At 37.5% G+C, this 12,924-nt stretch overlaps 1 protein-coding gene across 1 annotated transcript in view; it reads right to left on the bottom strand.

Annotated features, from left to right (window-relative positions):
* Positions 1-11,445, bottom strand: part of SMIM31 (small integral membrane protein 31) — a gene marked incomplete at its 3' end in the record, with an annotated part of 29,078 nt that extends 17,633 nt beyond the window's left edge. The window contains exon 1 of the mRNA XM_070417246.1: positions 11,248-11,445. The remainder of the gene's footprint in view (positions 1-11,247) is intronic.
* Positions 11,446-12,924: the final 1,479 nt, after the last annotated feature.

A 12,924-nucleotide genomic window follows, 5' to 3' on the forward strand; every position in this document is an offset into this window, starting at 1 on the left:
TGGCAGTCTTTCCAGGTAAGGAACAAAGGTTGCTTTCCTGAGAAATGGCAAGCAAGGAACCTCAAGACATTTTGGGAACCTCAAGAATTTGAAATCACCAGGTATTGCAGGCAGATTTGATGGCAGCCAAATGACTCAGCTTCTTTGCTCTGAGGGGCTAATTAAAGCCCAATCATGGGATTATAGCAAAGCAGACTTAAAATATTTATATATTTTTATTGATTTCAGAGAGGAAGGGAGAGGGAGAGAGAGATTGAAACATCATGATGAGAGACAATCATTGATCAGCTGCCTCCTGCACACCTCCTACTGGGGATTAAGCCCACAATCCAGGCATGTGCCTTTGAATGAATCGAACCCAGGACCCTTCAGTCGGCAGGCCAGCGCTCTACCCACTGAGCTAAACTGCCTAAGGCAAAACAGATTTTTTAAAAAAATCCTAGCCTGGCCAGCATGGCTCAGTGGTTGAGCATCAACCTCTGAACCAAGAGGTCACGATTTGATTCCCCCAGCCTGCATTGCCTGTAACCATTATACCTTGCCTACTTTCCCATGCCTGTAATTCTTACTTTCCTGTGTAATCTTTGTCTTTCTGCCCAATATAAGCAGCTAGCTTATGGGGAGGAGAGAGCAGAGTTTTGTGGATGACCTGCTGCTCTCCCATACTGTTGGCATTGGAATAAATGCTCATATGTGATTCAACCCTGTCTCCGTTTAATTGGCTCAACTAGTGACCGGCAGCCTGGACCCCTTGGTTGTTCAGTTTCATGATCTCTGGACACTTTTGCCCATCTCAGTTTACTAGACATTTAAATGAATCACATGTTCCTGTAGTTTAGTCCAGGGTAGGACTACCCATAATTATTATTTAGTAGCAGACTGTAGATAACTCATATTCATTTTTACATAATAAAAATAAATCTTACCCCTTTTACTATATTGTATATCACATCTAAGCTTATCTAAACTTATTTAAGTTGCAGTCATTTACTGATAACTGAAGCATGGCCACCTTGATTTGTCATTATTATTTAGATAGTCCCCAGAAACCGATTAAACTCTTATTATCTTCTCCATTTGGAGAGTAAAATGAGTCATTAGACTAATCTTACCCAACCATCCTGCACTCCTGCAGTCCTTCAAAATGATCTTTATAAATGTAAGTCAGATCATGTTACTCATCTGCTTACCTCAAAAATGGCTTCCCTTGCAATACATCCCTAACTCCCCCCTGCCCCACACCCTCTCTGGTGATGCTCTCTAGGCTCCAGCGCAATGACCTTGTTTGTGTCCCTGGTCCTACCTACCTAGCTCATGCCGGCTGGGCCTGGATCTCCCTCCGCATTTTCCCTTATCTAGTCTCTGTGCATTCTTCCCTCTTCCGTTCAACCACCACTTTTCTGTAGAGGTCTTTCTTTCTTTATTCCTCTTTCTTTCTTCCTCTTTCTTTCTTTTTTTTCTTCAAATTTTATATATTGCATATAAGTGGGTTAAAAATAAAGGCCAACATATAATTTCTGAAGGTTGAATTCAAGGGTAATTCATATGCCAAATATCACACCTAAGCTTTCCATCCTGGGAAAAGGCTGAGGTTTTTGGGGTCCGTGGCCTGTTGTATGAGCAAATTCACTTGTCCACCCACTCTGAGCGCAGTTCCTTCCTCCACTCCTTTTAGTTTCTCCTTCAGTCTCATCAAGGCACATTCAGCTACTTTGTTGAAACTCTGGTCAATTTCGCTGAGGTTTGGTTTGCGTTCTTGGTCATCTGCATTGGGAGTGGAGTGAAGCTCAGTCTCATCTCCCAGCCCCGCTGTAAATATAAAGCTTTCAGAGGATTCACGGTCCAGGCAGAGGATCATACAAGAGGACCTTGTAGAGGCCTTTTCTTGAGCTCCAGTCTAGGTTTTGAGCACTCTTCATTACCCTGTTTTATTTTCATCGCTGTTCTTATCCATTGCATTGTTTATTGTTGTTGATTTTTCTCTTCCCGTGAAATAAAGCTCTGTGAAAGGAGGCCCCTCTATTGTTTACCTCTGGATCTGCAGAGTTATAAGAAATGACTGGTAGGCAGTAATTTTTCCACAGATACTCATGGAACGAATGTAAGTGAATGAACGAGCAGACGAAAGCAGCACATAAACAAGCAAGTTGACACAGAGATCCGAATTTCATAGCTGTGGACAGAAAATCTGGGTGGAAGGTATATTCAGAAATCTTAGTGATATCAAGCGCTCTATTACTTGAGCAAATCCTACCCAGAGGACATGAAGTATACTTTGAAAACGGTCTTAAGGCTTCAATAAACTAGGCAGCCTGCTGGGGATTGATGGTTTTGTTTGCTGCTCTTATTGCCCAAATGGGGGAGATGTGTTTCTTCTCATTTGTTGCTTTATTTTTCTCTCTGGTGGCTGCTTGCCATGCTCACAGCTCTTACTGTGTCCCATCCGTTTATTTCATGGATGCTGGAATAAACCCTTGAGTGCTGTTATGATTGCTTGGGGACTGTGTGGGATATGTGCCTTGGTTTTTAATCTCCTTCCCAGTGCAAATGCTGTGAGTATGCACCGAGGGGAGGGTGGAAGGGACTGGGTTAAATGATTGCCTTAATCCAAAGAAAAATCTGCCTGAGTCAATACAGAGGGCTCATTAACAGTAAGTAAACTTTTTTGGGAACCAAGGAATTTTTTTAGTATTGTGTTGTTTTTTTTAAAAAATTTATATATACATATTTATTGATTTCAGAGAGGAAGGAAGAGGGAGAGAGAGATAAAAACATCAATGATGAGAGAGAATCACTGATCGGCTGCCTCCTGAACGCCCCTTACTGGGATCGAGCTAGCAACCTGGGCATGTGCCCTGACCGGGAATCAAACTGTGACCCCCTGGTTCATAGGTTGATGCTCAACCACTGAGCCACGCCAGCTGGGCTTTTTAGTATTTTGAATTCTTACAGCCAAGTTGATCAGAAAGCTCGAGACTGAAAATAATTCTATGAGACCCTGGAGTTCCTCCGCTTGTTTTCGGAGGCCTTAGGAGAAAGTCTAGAAACTATATCATTTACAGATATTTGCATGGTCTCACTTGAAAGCACAGGGCTGGCCACTAAGCCAATACACATGCCATTCCTCTGGCCTGCTGGATGTGTCTGCCTGCTCTTTTCTGAGACAACGTATCTCTGTCTCCTTTAAAAAAATCTGAACAGGACTTAGCAGCTGAATGAAATGATAACCTCATTTGAGTAGTTTGAAACCAGTCTCACCTTTTCCTCTTGTGTTTGAAGGAGTGTTCCTATTATCACCTACAAAACAAGGCCTTGAACTGTAATCCTTCACATATTTCAAAACAACATTCTGTCTTAAATGTGTTCCTGAATTATCTTTTCACTTTGTAGACTTGTTATGGATTGTATGCTTGTGTCCCGCCAGAATTCATGTGTTGAAAACCTAACCCTCAATGTATTTGCAGGTGGAGCCTTTGAGAGGTGATTAGGTCATGAGGGTGGAGACCCTGCAGAGCTCTCTTAGCCCTTCTGCCGTGTGAGAACAGGGTGAGAGGATGGCTATCTAAGAAACAGGAAGCAGGACCTCACTGGACATCGAATCTGCCAGCATCTTGATCTTGGACTCCCCAGTCTCTAGAACTGTGAGTGATGAACATTTTTTTTTAAGCCACCCAGTCCGTGGTATTTTTATTGTAACAGCCCAAAGGGACTAAAACCGTCGTGGAGGCAGAAATTTGGTTTTCTTGGTTGCACTTGCTAAATATTCATGCCTCTAGATAAATATTCATCCTCTAAGCAAAACAATCAGAATCCCTATGTGACGGCAAAAGAATAGATCTCCAGTCTTTTTAACTCAGGGCCACCTGAGCTCTATTTTTGCCCAAGTCGAGCATGAATACAGGTGTCTTTAGAGATTCCGCTTTGCTTGTTCTTCAAAGTGTTTCACTCTTGTAGGCAACACAGAATCATGTAAATCCACTCACAACTGAGTGGCTCCCTGCTTTTCAACGGATAGAATTTAGATAAGTTGCGCGCTACATATAAGCAAATGTTTCATATCTTGTTTTATGGCAGTATTGTGGGCTCTGATTAGGTGCTGTTCAATATTTTGGTTAAATTAGACATTAATCTAGTCATTTTAGTTGCATTAAATTTTGTTAAAATAGAAGAAGCTTTTATTTAAGAAACTTCTATTATACCTATACTGCTTCCACCCCCTTGAATTCCAGATTGATGTTTGGTATATCTTCAGGCTTTGGGCTCCCTAAAACTTTGCAGGGGCGATCCTGGTTTTGCCCATGCTTCTTGTTATTTTAAGACAGACATATGTATAGTCACCTCCCAAACATAAGCTTCACAGGACAAAGTTTCTATTTAAAGTGAAGTATGGTTTCCCCTTTGTGACCACTAGGCTGTGCAGAAAGTGTGCTATGTGACTGTTGGGGGTGGGAGAGATGGGGTGGCTCTCCACATGTTCCCCCCCTTCTTGTTGACCTTGGCCGAGCTTGCCAGACCCCTGGAAGTGGGAAGCAATGCAAGCACTAGATACTTCATTAAACTGAGTCTTTTGTCCAGGGTGGAGGTTACTGTTGCTTGTCAGGCATAGCTGTGATGATGGGCCACAGGACTGCTGAACAAAGAGTCTTACTGACCCCATTCTTTGCAACTGCAGACTCTATTGTATGCTTGAGTAATTGACCTTGGCTTCTTTATTGCGAGTTAATACTGTGATTTCTAGATTGCTAGATTCCGAAAGGCAGAAATTGTACCTATCTGTGCAACTACATTTTAAAAATTACAAGAAAAGCCCTGCTAAGGTTCAAGAACAGTTTACAAACAAATTTTTTGTGGTAAGAATGGTGGCTTAATAATAGACACACAATGGTTATGTGAAGAATAGAAGCCAATTCAAGAAAACTTTTCAATTTGTTATATGGAATTCTTAAAATGAAATTTTTAGTTTACTTTTTTGTGTTCATAATAATCACAGGAATATTTCTCTGATGAAGTTATACCCTGACCTGGGGCTCAATTACTAGTAAATCCTATGATTTTTTTTTTTTTTTTTTTTTTTTTTTTTTAATGAAGAGTTGGGCCTTGGCTAGTTTGGCTCAGTGGATAGAATGTTCAGGCCTGTGGACTGAAGGGTCTTGAGTTCAATTCTGGTCAAGGGCACATGCCTGGATTGCGGGCTTGATCTCCAGTAGGGGGCGTGCTGGAGGCAGCTGATCAATGATTCTCATCATTGATGTTTCATTCTCTCTCTCCCTCTCCCTTCATCTCTGAAATCAATAAAAATATATTAAACAAAATAAAATGAAGAGTTTGTGCTCAAATACTATAAATGAAAATATGATAGGTCTCAAAATGGGCAGAAAAATAACCAGGGCACTTTCATGCTTTGGCTTAGAATAGTAATAAAAACTCATCATAGATGGGCAAATGTGTTTTGAAAAAAATGTAACAGTATTTCTGAGCTGCAAGGAACTTTAGAGATTTCATTGGACAATGATCTCATGCATCTTTGGATTTTTTATACCTTTTCTCAAATTTATGTTCAAAAGTGAATCCTTGCTTCATTTCATCTCTTTCCTTCTGGCTGTTTAGTACAAAATCCTTGGTCATACCCAACCCTTCTCTTTCTTTCTCACTTTATATGCTCTGTCATCAAGAAATCCTGTTGGCTTTATCTTCAAAATATATTCAGAATCCCATCCCGAGATTGCAGCTACCCTGATTTGAGGTACTCTTAGCTCTTACAAGACTTAATGAAATAGCCTCCTAAATGATCTCTCAGCTTCTTCCTTGATTTTCTTAAGTCTAATCTTACAAAAGTATGTAAACAATTTGTTATACTCTATCACCTATCTGCTCAAAATTCTATCATAACTCCCCATTCCACATCTTTAAATGATCTGCTTCCCATTGCATTGCAAAACCTCTCTCCTCCTGTTTCCCTCTCACTCCATTCCAGGTGCCAGGTGCACTGGCCTCCTGGCTATTGCGCTGTCATTCCAGGCATGCTTCCATCTTAGGGCCTTTGTACTGACTGTTCTCTTTGCCTGAAAAGCTCTTCCTTTACATAGCTGAATGCTTCCCTCCTTCAAGTCTTTGCTAAAGTGTGTTACCTTCTCAATATGGTAGACTCCTACCACCCTATTTATATTTGAACCTCACCAATCTCCTTTTGCAAAGCATTTATCACCTTCTAATTATTTATTTATTATTATCATTTTTGGTTTAGTATAATAATAGAATTTAAACATCACAAGGGCAAGGATATTTGCTTGTTTCATTTACTGAGCCTAGAACAGTGGCTGAAGCAGTACCTGGCACATGGTAGTTGCTTAATTAATATTTATCAATATCAAATTGATGAATGAATAAAGGGAGTCTGATGGGTTTGATATAGATTTGGTTATTGAAATGATTCCTCATCAGTGGGATATCTTTGATTAAATGATTATAAAAATGCATTTGATAGACAGTATTGTAGAATGGAAAGAGCTTTACCTTTAGAGTCATAGTTGATTCTAGTCCCTGCCACTTATATAGTTTCTGCATTTTTATGTAAGAATAATATTTGTCTCTCAGGGTTGTTGTGATGATTAAATGAATTAATATATACAATATGTGTAATATAGAAATTGGCCAACCCAAACCAGGGATCGAGCCTGCAACCTAGGCATGTGCCCTGACCGGGAATTGAATCATGACCTCCTGGTTCGTAGGTTGAAGCTCAATCACTGAGCCATGCTGGCCGGGCTATTTTATCAAACCTTTAAGGAAAAAAATAACGCCAATCTTACATAAAATATTTCAGAAAATAGAGGCAGAGGAAATAATTTCCAAATGTTTTATGAGGCCTGCATTCCTTGTAATACATAAAACTGACAGACATTAAAAAACAGCAACAAAAGAAAATTGCATTACATTCCTAATGAATATCAACACAAAAATTCTAACAAAATAATAGCAAATAAATTCCAGTGGTATGCATCAAAGGATAATATAATGACTAAGTAGTGTTTATTCCAAGTTATCCTAATGTTGGTTTAACACAGTGATGGCGAACCTATGACACGTGTGTCAGAGGTGACATGCGAACTCATTTTTTTGGTTGATTTTTCTTTGTTAAATGGCATTTAAATATATAAAATAAATATCAAAAATATAAGTCTTTGTTTTACTATGGTTGCAAATATAAAAAATTTCTATATGCGGCACGGCACCAGAGTTAAGTTAGGGTTTTTCAAAATGCTGACATGCCGAGCTCAAAAAGTTCACCATCACTGGTTTAACACTTGATAGTTAATCAATGTAATTTCCTATATTAACAAAATAAAAAAAGAAAAATTATGTAATTATTTAAACAGACATATGAAAAAGCATTTGACAAAATTGACCACCATTCGTACAAAACAAACAAACAAACAAATAAATAAATAGCTCCTGCAAAAAAGCATAAAAAACTGGTGGTTTCTAACCAGTGCAAAAAGGTCAGAAATAAAAATGAAGCAACCCTAAGATCATAATAAAAGAAGTAAAACTATATTTGCAGATGGCATTATAGTTCAGGTAGAAAAATCCTAAGGTTTCTATAAGTCAATTATTAGAATTTGTCAAGATCTCAGAATATCAGATCAATATATAAAAATCAATTGTATTTCTATTAATTAAAAAATTATAAGATGAAATATAAAAATTCCATTTAGAATAGAATTTAAAACCATAGGAACAAGTGAACAAAAGCTGTACAAGAGTCCTATGTTTAAAACTACAAAACACTTTCAAGAGAAATCAAGTAAGATCTAAATAAATTCATAGATGGACTATGTTTATGGATCAGAAGACTCAATATTGTTAAGCTTATTCCTAAATGAATATATAAATTCAAGGTAATCATAGTTATAATCTTACTATGCTCTTTTTTTAGAAATTGACAAGCTAATTCTAAATTGTCTATGGAAATGCAAAGGAGGTAGCACAACCAAACACTTTTGAAAAAGAAGAGTAAAGTAGGAGGACTCACAGTATCTGACTTTATTTATTTATTTTTAAATTATTATTTTTTAATTTTTTCTTTATTTTATTTTTCTTCATCACTATTTATCCTCCCTATACCCTCTTCCACTTCCACCCCCAACCCCACCCACAATCACCACACTGTTTTCCATGTCTGTGAGCTCTTTCTCTCTTTTTTTTTCTCAGATGTTCCACTCCCTTCAATCTCTTCTCCCCCACCAGAGCTGTCTGTCTGCTCTCTATCTCTGAATCTGTCTGTATTTTGCTTATTCGTTCAGTTTGCTTATTAAATACCACAGATGAGTGAAATCATATGGTCCATAGTACTTGACTTTAAGACTTACTATAAACCTACAGTAATCAAAATAGAATGGCATTTACATAAGAAGAGACAAATAGATTAATGGAACTGAATAAAGAGTCCAAAATTAAGATCCTTCCTTTATGGTCATTTAATTTTCTATAAAATCTTCAAAGAAATTCAGTGGAGAAAGAAAAAAATTTAATGCTGGTTGTTCTAGAAAGCAATATGCAAAGAAAGGGCAGGGTGTGGGGAAGGAAAAACCTCTACTTCACACCATAAGAAAAAATAAATTCAACATGGTCTTAGAACTGAAGGTAAAAACTAAAATGATAAGGCTTCTGGAAAAAACCATAGGAGGGTATCTTTGTACCTTGGGGGTGAAAAATATATATTTTAGATAGCACACAAATTAATAACCATAAAAATAGGCAATTAGATTCATCAAAATTGAAAACTAGTGCTCATCAAACTATACATTTAAAAAATTAAAATAAAATTTTTTATTGATTTTAGAGAGAGAAACATCGATTTGTTGTTACACTTATTTATATATTATTGGTTGATTCTTGCATATGCCCTGACCAGAGATTGAACCTGCAACCTTGGCATATGGGGACCATGTTCTAACCAACTGAGCTACCTGGACAGGGCTCAAACTATACTTTTTAAAAAAATGCGCAAGCAACAAAGTGGGAGAAAATATTTGTGAAACATTTTCCTTTGACAAAGGACTTGTAGCTGCAATATATACTTATAAGAACTCCTTCAAGTCAATAATAAAAAGATAAACAATCCAATTTTTAAAAAAGTGGGCCAAATATTTGAATAGACATTTAACAAAGAACAACATACAAATGACCAATAAACACGTGGGAAAGTGTTCAGCAATATTAGTCATCAGATAAATGCATATAAAACCGCAGTGAGATAGCATTACTCAATCACCAGAAAGGCAAAAATTTAAAGGGCTTACAACCACAAAATTGGCAAAGATGTGGAGGAACTGAAATTCTCATACAGTGTTGGTGAGGGTGATGAGATGATATAATCACTTTTGAAAAGGCTCTGTCAGCGTCTAAATAGAACTATGCTGCATTATGACCCAGCAATTATTCTACTCCTAGGTATTTATACGAGAGGCTGGGAACATGTTCAGAGAAAGATTTGTATTAGAATGTTCATAGCAGGCCCTAACCGGTTTGGCTCAGTGGATAGAGCATCAGCCTTCGGACTCAAGGGCCCCAGGTTCGATTCCGGTCAAGGGCATGTACCTTGGTTGCGGGCACATCCCCAGTGGGGGGTGTGCAGGAGGCAGCTGATCGATGTTTCTCTCTCATCAATGTTTCTAACTCTCTATCCCCTTCCCTTCCTCTCTGTAAAAAATCAATAAAATATATTTTTAAAAAAATGTTCATAGCAGGCTTATTTACATTAGCCAAAAACCTAATAAAGCTCAGGTGTCCATCAATAAAAGAATGGATAAACTGTGGTATATTCATACAATGTAATAGTATTGAAATACTACTCACCAATAAAAAAAGAATGAGTTATTGATACACACATAAACATGTATGGCCATCGTGCAGGTATGAAAGAGAAGAAGAGTGTTTGCCTCTGGGAGTGGGAGCAGGGACTGACTGGGCAGGGGAATGAGGAAACATTCCAGATCTGGAATAATGATGTAGTGTATCATGACAGGGGCTTGGATTACACAGATGTATATATTTATCAAAACTCATCAGATGGTACAGTAAAAATTGTGCATTTCATTGAACATGAAATTTACCTCAAGGAAATGTTAAACAAGTATTAAACCCTAGTTAGTGACATGCATCCGTAAATGTTAGGTAAAGTAGACTGAGGTCTGTAACTTAAAAACATATCCGAAAGTAAAGAAGATGAATAGGTGTATGGGTAGATGAATGCATATCGGATAGCATGTGAAGAAGCCAGTGTAGCAAAATGATAATTGTAGAATCACATGGGAGGTATCTGAGTGTTCATGGTATAATTATTTTAATTTTTATTTATGTTTGAAAATTTTCATAATAAAGTGTTGGGAACGAAAGTCTTTGTTGCTACAGTTCTAGGTAAACTGACTCTTGGTTGGGCTTCTATATATAAAAAAACTGGCATTTTGTGTATGTGCTTATAAAGATTAATTATAATATTGCATCCCAGAGAATTTTTATTTTTAATTGTTGATAATGTAATTGCTGCTCTGTCTCAACAGAACGGTACCCCATGAGATTGTGTGAATTTTCTGTACCTTGTTACAAGATACAATAGGCCACCCAGTAGCATCAGTTTGCTCCAATTTGAATTTTTGAGGCATATCCCATAACATTGTACCTCAGATTGCCTAGTTGAATATCTAGAACAAAATAATGTTGGTTACAGATTTATATCACCAGAGGTATGTTAAAAAGGGCTTTAGAAATATTCTGGAGGAAATGTTATCATTTATTTGTTGTTAGTCTTAAATTAAAAAGAAATAATTATTTAACTATGTCCCTCAGAAATATTTCCCTTGAATTTATTTCTTGCTTTTACCAAATTTGGTACCATATTTTCAACAATAAGAGGGTATGAGTAAGGTCTTGTGATTTAATTTAATTTGCTTAATTCTACCTTGGAATTAAATGAAAATATATCTTCTCACTTGGAAAAATAAAAGCACAAAGAAAGGAATCACAAAAAGGAGAAAAATCTGAGGGAGTGATTTACAAAGTAGAGATTTCCTGGCCTTCCCCCTCTTCTCGCCATATTTCTCTTGCATTAAAAAATATCTCGGGAAATTTTTTGTAAGTGAAATTTCATATCTATGGCAACGAAATACACACTATCAGTCAATCTGAATTAATAAAAAAAGTTTAACTTAGAGGCAAACAAGATGTGAAGATTTCATAAAAACTTACCGAGCATTCCTGTCCCTGAGAGTGGCTAGGAAGAAACCCATGAGCCCGATGCAAACAGTCTTTAGTGTCTCGGGGTCAGGACAGGACAGCCCGCCTTGGTTAATAAGCATTTTCACTGCGCTCTCCCAGGCTATGGAAGCGTAGGCACTTCCTGATGCCACTTCATTAGTCAAGGTTTATCCAAGAAGAGTGTGTACCTCTGAAGAATCAAGAAGGAAACAGGAAGCAATACGAGTGAAGTTCAGTTATTTACTTTTTCTATCACACACCCTTTTGTAAATACCTCTAATATATACAGCTCTAAGCAAGCAAAGACTGTCCCTGGGCTAGTGCACACTTGAGATCCAACAGGTGGTTGGTTTATAGGAGTGACGTATCTGAACACAGGTCAATTTCTATAGCATTCCTTTAACAGTGAGCCAGGTTGAACTAAGAGAGTTTGGTAAACAATTAACTTTCCAACTATTGTTTATCTTGGAACTTTATAGCTAGTTGTCAGTTAGTCTCAGTTTTAATTGCTGTTTTTTAAGTTAGCCCTTTTGTTTTTTATTTCACCAGGAGATCTCATTCCTTTACTTTCTCTTTTTATTATATTTTTTATCTTAAAAGCATTAATTAATTGAAGAATTAAGGAGTAAGAGCAATACTTCTGGAAAAGACTTTAGCAATATATACATGTTTGAATGGGAGGAGTTATAAGGGGTCACTAAATTCACGTCTGCCACACAGAATTTACAAGTTAAAAAATCTTGCTCATATGTGCTCTCCAGGAAGTGCACAAAGATGCTGTGGTAAATTATTGAAAAATAAGCATTTGGGTCCTGGACAGGTAGCTCAGTTAGTTAGAGCGCCAAGGTTGCAGGTTTGATCTCCAGTCAGGGCCCATACATGAAGCAAACAATGAATGCATAAATAAGTAAAACAACAAATTGCGCTCTCTCTCTCTCTCTCTCTCTCTCTCTCTCTCTCTCCTCCCCCCCCCCCCCCTTCTCCCAGATGTGTTGATTACAGTGCTAAGTGCTGGTTGTGTAAAGGGTATGTTGACTCTGAAAAAAAAATATCAAGAGAAATATTTTAGATTTGAAGAGAGGAAACCAAGAGGGCATCAAGTTTTGATCCTGGGTGAGAGATACAGGGAAGTCTACAGCATTGCTATTCAGTAAAAATATGAGAGGCACATATGTAATTTAAATTTTCTAATAGCTACATATAAGAAAGCAAAATAAAGTGGTAAAAATTAAATTTAATATTATGTGTTACTTAATCCAGTATATGCAAAATATCATTTCAATCTATAAATCCATTGTGTATTTCACAGTGAACTTGGACTAGCCATGTTTCAAATGCTCAATAGTCACATGTGGCTGGTAGCTATTGTACTGGACAACATAGACTGAATTTAAGAGATAATAGCATATTTAAAAAATAGTTTACGGAATCAACAGGGCATCTATGTGAAACTATGAAGCTAATTTTGGAGAGTAGAAAAAAATTCAAGTACAGTGGGGCCTTGACTTACGAGTGTCCCGACTAATGAGTTTTTCGAGATACGAGCCGTCTCTCGGCCGATTTTTTGCTTTGAGTTGCTAGCTAAAATTCGGGTTACAAGCCAGCTTCAGATACCCCACCGCTAGTTTGCGCAGCGAACGTCACAGTGAACTCAACAGCATCAGCCCA

The sequence above is a fragment of the Myotis yumanensis genome, unplaced genomic scaffold (assembly GCF_028538775.1).
Source record: "Myotis yumanensis isolate MYYU_CA2020_CCGP unplaced genomic scaffold, mMyoYum1.0.hap1 SCAF_5, whole genome shotgun sequence".
NCBI lineage: Eukaryota > Metazoa > Chordata > Mammalia > Chiroptera > Vespertilionidae > Myotis > Myotis yumanensis.